Here is an 8,468-nt window from a genome sequence, read left to right on the forward strand (position 1 = left end):
TCAGAGCGAACGTTTTGGGTTAATGCTGTTGTTATTCATTATGGTGCCACAACCTCAACGACAAATCCCTAATGTTCAACGACAACATACAAGACTGTCAGCCAGACTCGGCAGCCCCAGTACAACAATAAATATAATTTGCCCTTGTGGGGTCACTGCTGATGGACACCCCCTTGGTGAAAGCGTTTTATTTTGCCGGTGTGTGTTTTGACTCTTGTACAACCTCTCCATCTACAAAAGAAAAACAATTCGACCACTAGCGGCACACAGCAAGAGTTATGATGACTGGGACATTTTATCGGAGATCGATGTCACCACTCTGTTGGTGCAGGTTCACGGTTCGTTCGATCCCCTGCTGCTCCTGTGACGCGTTATTATTTATCCCACCGCAGTTCTAGGAAAGCCCTGCTGTGATTGGCCAGTAGTCGTTGTGATTGACAGTTCTCGTTTTCGCGACCAGTCATTAGTCCTACAACAAGCCTATCTCACAGAATTTCCCCGCCCCCTTAATACGCCCCCTTTCGGGGTTAGTGGTGATAGCGTGACGTCACTCCATAGACGCTACATGTTAACAGAGTTAATTTAAGAAGTCTACAACTTTTGTTTTCTCAAGGTAAGGTTTGTTCTATCTGTTCGAGCTGATTTACCATCTTGTTTGCTTCATAATAATATTGGTCTGTCACATTTTTACATTAGAAAATTCTCCAGAGAAAAAAAACGTGTAAATGCTAATGTTAAATGACACCACTATTTACCGGAAGTGGGCGTGGAAAGCGGGCTGTGAGATAGGCCTACTACAACCTATCTCAAACCCTCACCCTAAACCTAACCCCCCCACGGGGCAGCACACCTAAACCTAACCTTAACTCATGTCTAACCAATGACTAGTCTAAACTAAGTATGCACCCTAAACCTAACCCCAACGGCCTAACCTCAGTAAAACGATGCCTTCCCGGGAGCCAATCAGACACATGGTGAGGCGGGTCTACCCTAGAACGTTGGTGGGATTCATAATCACGCTCCTGTGACGTTTCCAAGACCAGGGACGTGCACACATAAGACGTCAAAGGGGGCTTCAGCCCCTGCCCTTTTACCCGCCTGTAAAACAACTGCCCCTCTCCAGACCACGAATGCAGCATTTACTAATGGTGAAAGAAATGCAAAATGCCATCCTCTTTTCCAAGGAAGGCAGCGTTCAGGAGAATTGCCTTTTTTCCTTAGTCTCCTTAATGAATTGCATTTTTTATAGCGCTTTTCCAAGTGCTCAAAGCGCTTTACAATGATTCACACACCAATGGTGGGCAAGCTCACACCAACCGACTCATTGGAGGCAATGTAGGGTTCAGTGTCTTGTCCAAGGACACTTGGACAGGAGGAGGAGCCGGGATTCGAACCGCCGACCCAGGGATCATTGGACGACCTGCTCTACCTCCTGAGCCACAGCCGCCCTGAACTTCCTTGAACGTCCTTGAACTTGAACGCAGCATTTTGCGTTAAACAACTTTGTTTTTCGAAAATCATGTTGTATACTGTACACCGCATCTCCACTAGATAAAGAGTGCTGGGTTGCACTCCCGAAAGTAGCTGATATACAAGCTCTCAACACGTCCCCGCGTGACGTGTTGTAGGCTTGTAGATCTGCTATTTTCGCAGTTTTTGTCCAAAAGTGCCCTCTTACGGGAGTTCAGCCCCTGCCCCTCTAACCACTCTCACGTCCCTTGAGCAAGACACTCCCAATGAGCAGGTTGGTGCCTTGCATGGTTGTCTCTGCTGTCCGTTCATTTTTTTATATGAATGAGTGAACGTAACACACATTTAAACATGGCATCCTAAACAATTCATCACTTTTGAAATATGGGGCCTATAGCTTAACTTCATGTGGTGTTTTACAACTTAAAACCTTATACATAGTGAAATGGATGTTTGTTACAATCGTCCATGGTCTGCTCTTGTTTCCTTCATTACACCAAATCTCTTCTACAGAAATAGCAGGTCTTGCAACGCTTCATATTGGGAGCTTGTAGATCTGCTATTTCTGGCAAACTTTCCTCCCAGAATAATAGGTACATATACGCTCGGATTCAAGTGGTTAAACCGACTGTCAAATGTAAAAGTCAACTGGATTTGCAAAGCTTGTCCGAGGCTTGCTCACAACTTTAAGAGTGACTTTGGGTCTGAAGTTTGCTCTTTTCACCCTATACCCGCTTTAGTCTAGTATGCTTAGATAAACAGTCTTTTGTTGGGGGGGTGCACATTAAGTGCACCGAATAGGGGTCTGATTAATAGCTGTAAGCACGAGCAGAAATACCCACTCAATCCCAAATTCACTTTAAAGGGATTTTTAGGCGGGGAAGCACACTTTCTTTTCATGCCTGGTTGCATTGCTTATGGTTTTTCTCCTTTCTGTGGGGCAAGTATTTCAACCTCCAGGAAATGAGCATAAGAAATGGAGGGCGCCGCCGGGCGGGTGTTAACGCAAAGTCAAGGTCTGTCCAAGATTGAAGTCCTCCGGAACAAAAAAGCCATTTTCCATGTGTGAGTAATTTTGTTTGTGTTATGGGCTATAGTCTCGTCTCCTTGACCTCACCCTGTTCCCCTTCTGCGTCTAGTTCTAATAATGTTATGCATGTCTGAGCTGTGTTTGTCTTCATTTTGTGACACCATACAAGGCCACGATAATCTTGGAGTATTTCCACATAGCAGCATTCTGTTTCTCATTCAGTTGGTTGTGTAGACCAGGGGTTCTCAACGTTTTTGTGGCCGGGGACCCCCGGAAATGCTTTGGCAATGTCTCGGGGACCCCCACCCCGCCCCCTCCCGACCCCCAATATAAATTGACTGCTACAATAACCTTAATAATAGAGACAATACACCATAAATAAATACTGAAACCAGATATAATCATTAGGGAAGGTGTATGCATGTACTATGTGTACTATATGTAAACTCTTCATTTCCACTTTCCAGCCATTCAGTTGCAAAAGAAAAAAAGGGAAAAAAAATATTTTTCTTTTCTTTTTTAATAATTTGGGGACCCCCCAAAATAACTTGGCGACAACTTGTAGACATTGATCCTACAACGTGTTTGTGGTTCGGAGCAGACAGCCGACTCAATATATATATATATATACTATGACATTGTGACAAATCTAACAGACGTCAGATCAAATAAATAAATACACCTTTGAGTGTCTCCTTGGCAGAGATGAATATTTTCTTTCTTTCTTCTCAAGATGGAGTGATAAAAACAATATTTCATGTCAGTCAACAGTCAGAAGACAGACCAAGCATCCTTTTATATGATTGCTGGTGGAAACTAGTAAATTACAGGATGGGGGGGGATCGCCATCGTCTCTTCATAAAAAAGGCTGATGCTCAACCTTAATTGTGCGGCTATGCCGCCAAAGCAAAAGAAAACAGTGTTGTTTCAAGTCCAGCTGGCTCGCTGTTTTCACATAAATCCATATGCTGAATGGTGGAGCATTGATCAAAAGTTCATCCGTGTTTGCAGTCAAAATCGACATTCCGGGTACAATCTGTCCTAAAAGGTTTCTACATAACGGTAGTCATTTGGCAGACAACAGACAATGTTTGTGTTCGATATTGATTTACAGGTCACTCTTACTAGCATGGCTGATTGCACAGAGACACCCGTGAGGCTGCACTACTCTATCGCTTAACCCAAGGGTCTTCATTCATTCCCATGTTGAACATCCTTGTATTGTGCTTGTGCTTGTGTTTTTGTTATGTCAACACGCACACACGCACGCACGCACGCACACACACACACACACACACACACACACACACACACACACACGAGTTTGCGTGCACGCATCTGCCTGGGTGACGGCAGAGTGAGGCAGACTGCTGGGCGAGCGCTGGCGCTTTGGCATGGGGGGGTAAGATCAACATATGGAATGAATTCTGTACTGGCCATATATGGAGCGTGTCTTGAGTGTACAGGGTTTGATGAGGTCAGATCAACATATGGAATTTCAGAGCAGGTCAGCTCCATGGAGATCTAAGGGTGGCAGCCAGGGGCAGTGTCTGTACTGGCCATATATGGAGCTTGTCTTGAGTGTACAGGGTTTGATGAGGTCTGGCCATATATGGAGCAGGAATGTCAGAACAGGTCAGCTCCAAGTGTCTTGAGTGTACAGGGTTTGATGAGGGCCCAGGTACGGCCGGGTCCTTAATTTTCGGGCCTATTGAGAACTCTACTAATAACTTTGGGGCAGGCCCGTCTAGAGTTTAAATGGACAGGTATCAGTCAAAAGGGAGACATCGAAGAGGAAGGACAGGTGGGGTTGGATCAACATATGGAATGTCAGAACAGGTCAGCTCCATATATGGAGATCTAAGGGTTTGAGGTCAGATGTAGAGTTGCTGGCCGGCTCCATATGCAGATCTAGGTGATGATCCAGTCTTCTCCATGTATGGCTATCCAGGGTTTGATGAGGTCAGTGTTGTGATCTTCATATATGGAGATAGCCATACAGTATATGGTGGTGTGACGTGTCATGAGGCGTGATGTCACGAGGCGTGACACGGCGGGAAATGCGGGATTGCAGGTTTTCAGAGTAAACTGCGACCGTACGATATACGATATAAAATATATATGTTTTATTTATAGAGCACTTTTATGAAAACACAGTGCTTAATACACGGACCTGAATATGAATACAAATCTAATCATGAGGAAGTGTGAAATAAAATCAAAGAGAATCAAACATACAAAAGTAAGCATTAACAACAAAGAGACTGGGCTAAACAAAGGAAATCTTGTTTAGATTTGCCCCAGTTCTCAAGAAACCCTGAATTATTCATGCAATATATCATTATAATGATTAGGTTATGTCGTCAACAACAACAACAACAAAAGTGGCAAACGCTGATATAATTTCCTTCCGTTTTACACGGCGTGTCTCATTCTCACCTGACATTCGTAGCATAATTAAACATTCCCCTCGACCGACGGCTATTCATCAAAGTGTCAACCAGAGCACACATCCGTCATCCAATGCTCCGTCCCTCCCTTCCTGATGCACACGCCCATGTGTTACAAATATTTAAACGTGGACATGGGTCCACGTTTAAAATAGCGTATCTACAAGTGCTGCGATGTGTTGTGAGCTTGTAGATCTGTTTGGTGCATGACATCGGCACGCAACCAAGTATTTATTTTATTTATTTATTTATTTGACAGGGACAAAGCTCATTAATCAACATGTCAGTTTTCACCTCAATGTAAATGGACCAGAGTTAGCCAACGCTAAATTTCATCTGTAGTCCCTGGGCAGGCTCTTAAAAAATAAATGATAAAAAGACAGAGTGTATAGTGTGCCAACACACAACACCATGCGTTGATGCCATGTGTGCATATGTGCAAGCACCCAAAACTATGTCCATACAAAAACACAATACAGTATTAATAATAAAACTTGTATAGCACCTTTCATGACATGAAATGCAGCTCAAAGTGCTTTACAGAGCAAAGGAGAAAGAAAGAAAAGAAAAGCAAGGCGCATAAAACACAATACAGTGAGGACATGAATAACAAAAAGGAATTTAAAAGATCAATAAACAGCAAGAGTGTAGAAGGTCTTGAGCTGCGCTTTAAAAATGTCTACAGAGGCTGCCTGTCGAAGGTACAGTGGAAGTTTGTTCCACGCCGTCGGCCTGTAGAAGCAGAATGTCATGTACTGTAGTCAGGAAGGTGCGAGACCATTGAGAGCTTTATAAACAAGTAAAATAATTTTAAAATCAATCAGTCATAACTCTAACCCTAGCCCCTCTCGGTACCCCCGTAAAGTTTCTGACATTTGGATGTTTACGTCTTTACGGAGGGTCCCTTTGCATCTATCCCACGCGAAATGGTATACAGACGGACATACCTTCGGAAACATTTTGGCTGCTGGGAAATTCTCTCTTCCTTCCTTCCTTCCTTGACTTCCTTATTGACATCCCATTGTACCGCCTCCAGCACCGGGGCTGGCTAGCTGAGACAGAGCAGATCAGAGGCAGGAACGTAGGGACGCGCAGCTAGCCAGCCCCGGTGCTGGAGGCGGTACAATGGGATGTCAATAAGGAAGTCAAGGAAGGAAGGAAGAGAGAATTTCACAGCAGCCAAAACGGTCAAACAAAGACACTTAACGGCTTCTGCGCCAAAGGAAAATTAGCTGAGGTTTCCGTTGTCTCCTATAGCAGATATATGCTTCTTTTGAAACATCTCACACCCACCCAAATGCCGCAGCACGGCCGTTTCCGAAGGTATGTACGTCTGTATACCATTTCGCGTGGGATAGATGCAAAGGGACCCTCCGTAAAGACGTAAACATCCAAATGTCAGAAACTTTACGGGGGTACCGAGAGGGGCTACTCTAACCCCAACCCCTGAACCATAATCCCAACCTACACGTTTTCCTAAATGTAAGCTTATAACTCTCCTTTTGTTACGAACTGTTCTGAAGTCTAGGGGTTTACTGCCCGTAACATGTATGAAAGAACAAGTATGAAAGAAAGTTTTAATACTCAAGTCAAAATAAGTTACAATAAATACAAAGTGGCTCAACTAAGTGCATAACGAATGGTACAGCAGAATTAGCCTGGTTAATAAACCAGACCGAATCAGCCGTTGGCAAAACAAAAATTGCCTGCCAGCGGATTAGGGTCTGGCGAGGCTCAGTAGCACGCCTCTTTCCTACAACCGAGAACAGGTCGGACCAATCGGGACACGGTATGCAATATGGACGGGCTTTGGTACAGTGACGTTCAATGCTTGAGACCTTTGACTGACAGTAGCTCTGACCAATTGCGTCGAAGAGAAAATGTTTGAACCCGCCCCCCGGGAAATGAAATCCAAGTGGAGCCAGCCCAGACTAATATACCGCGACAGTGTTGTGTGATATTAGTCTGGCTTATTAGCCAGGCTACAGCAGAATGGCTCTGTGAGCCCAGAATGAATGGAATGACTTACATTACAGAATGGGGGGTGAACAGATGACCTAACGAACAACAACAGGGACCAAACTACAACTGAAACACAGAACGAACACTCCTTCCCGAAGGGAGTGAACTTAAAGATACACAGAACAAAACACATGTAGGCGGCTGGAGGGAAGGCCACGCATAGCAGTGTTCCCACCCCGAAGTCCAAGCAGAGACTGAGCTTTATAGTCCAGGTAGCGAGGCCTGAGCTGCCACAGGACCAATCCACATCAGGCTCCGAGCCAGGCCCTCATCAGGACGGCAACACATTAGGGACACGTCACTCAACACCTGTAGGGGACAGAAGCAACAACCTGCAGTACCAGGCAACATAATAGGCACTCCTCCTATAACCTGTACCTGCTAAGCAAGCCTACTAATAAATATATATAGATATGATAGCATCAGCTCTATATACATTTATCACTACTAGTCAAACATAACAAAAACAGCCAACGGCTGTTACACCTTTTATTTTTGTTTAACCATGTTACAACCATGTATCTTTTATAAGGACCAGGAAAAGAGCAGGAAAATGTACATGTCTATTTCTGAAATTCTACTTTACAGTGGGGACATGTGGTACTACTCACAACAAAACACACCGCATACACGCATACACGCACGCACGCACGCACGCACGCACGCACGCACACACAGCCATTGGGTTTCTAGAGAGGTCCCCTCAGGCTGACATGTTGACATGTTGTCTGCGGCTCTGAGGAGATTACGGGGAATGTGTGTGAGATGAGGCAGGAACGTGCAGGCATTGTTAAACTCCTCTGTTATCAATCATTACATTACACTCCATTCAGTTTAATCCATTTAGGTCTGACGTCAAAATTAAAAAAAAAGTCTTCTAAATCATGACAATTTTCTGAAAAATCAGTGGTTTTCAATATTTCATGTCAAAGACCCCCACAAATTATATGTAATTGGCCGCAGACCCACATCTGAAAATGTGTTGTTCCAGGGACCTCCCAGAAGCAAAGATATGAGTAAAAAACGTTGTAATAATATATATTCAAAGAGTTGAGGCACATTTTCACGATTCTTCAAAAATAGCAGACCTACAAGTTCATAGCGCGGCACTCGGTGCCGCGCTATGAGCTTGTAGATCTGCTATTTTTCAATAGCTAAAGTATAACATAATGCTTTAAAACACCAAAAGGGGTTCCCGCCCCAAAATGGGTTAATAGAATTGTTTTACTTTTTTTCTTTCCTTCTCCAATCCTGGGCACAAGATTGAAGGATTGGTATGAAATGGTATAGGCCAATTTGCATTAGTAAATGGGTCAAAGAGCATATAGAAAATTGATAGGTTCTTGAATAATTCATGATTCTTTCTAAAGGGCACAACATGGCTGCTCACTTATATTACCGGTATACGTCTGCATATACAGTGAAGGGGCTTCTCAATGTTGGTTCCGAATCCTAATACATGTTCTGACTGTACCTAAAATCTTTCCCCCTCACAA

The sequence above is a fragment of the Electrona antarctica genome (genome assembly GCF_951216825.1).
Source record: "Electrona antarctica genome assembly, chromosome: 13".
NCBI lineage: Eukaryota > Metazoa > Chordata > Actinopteri > Myctophiformes > Myctophidae > Electrona > Electrona antarctica.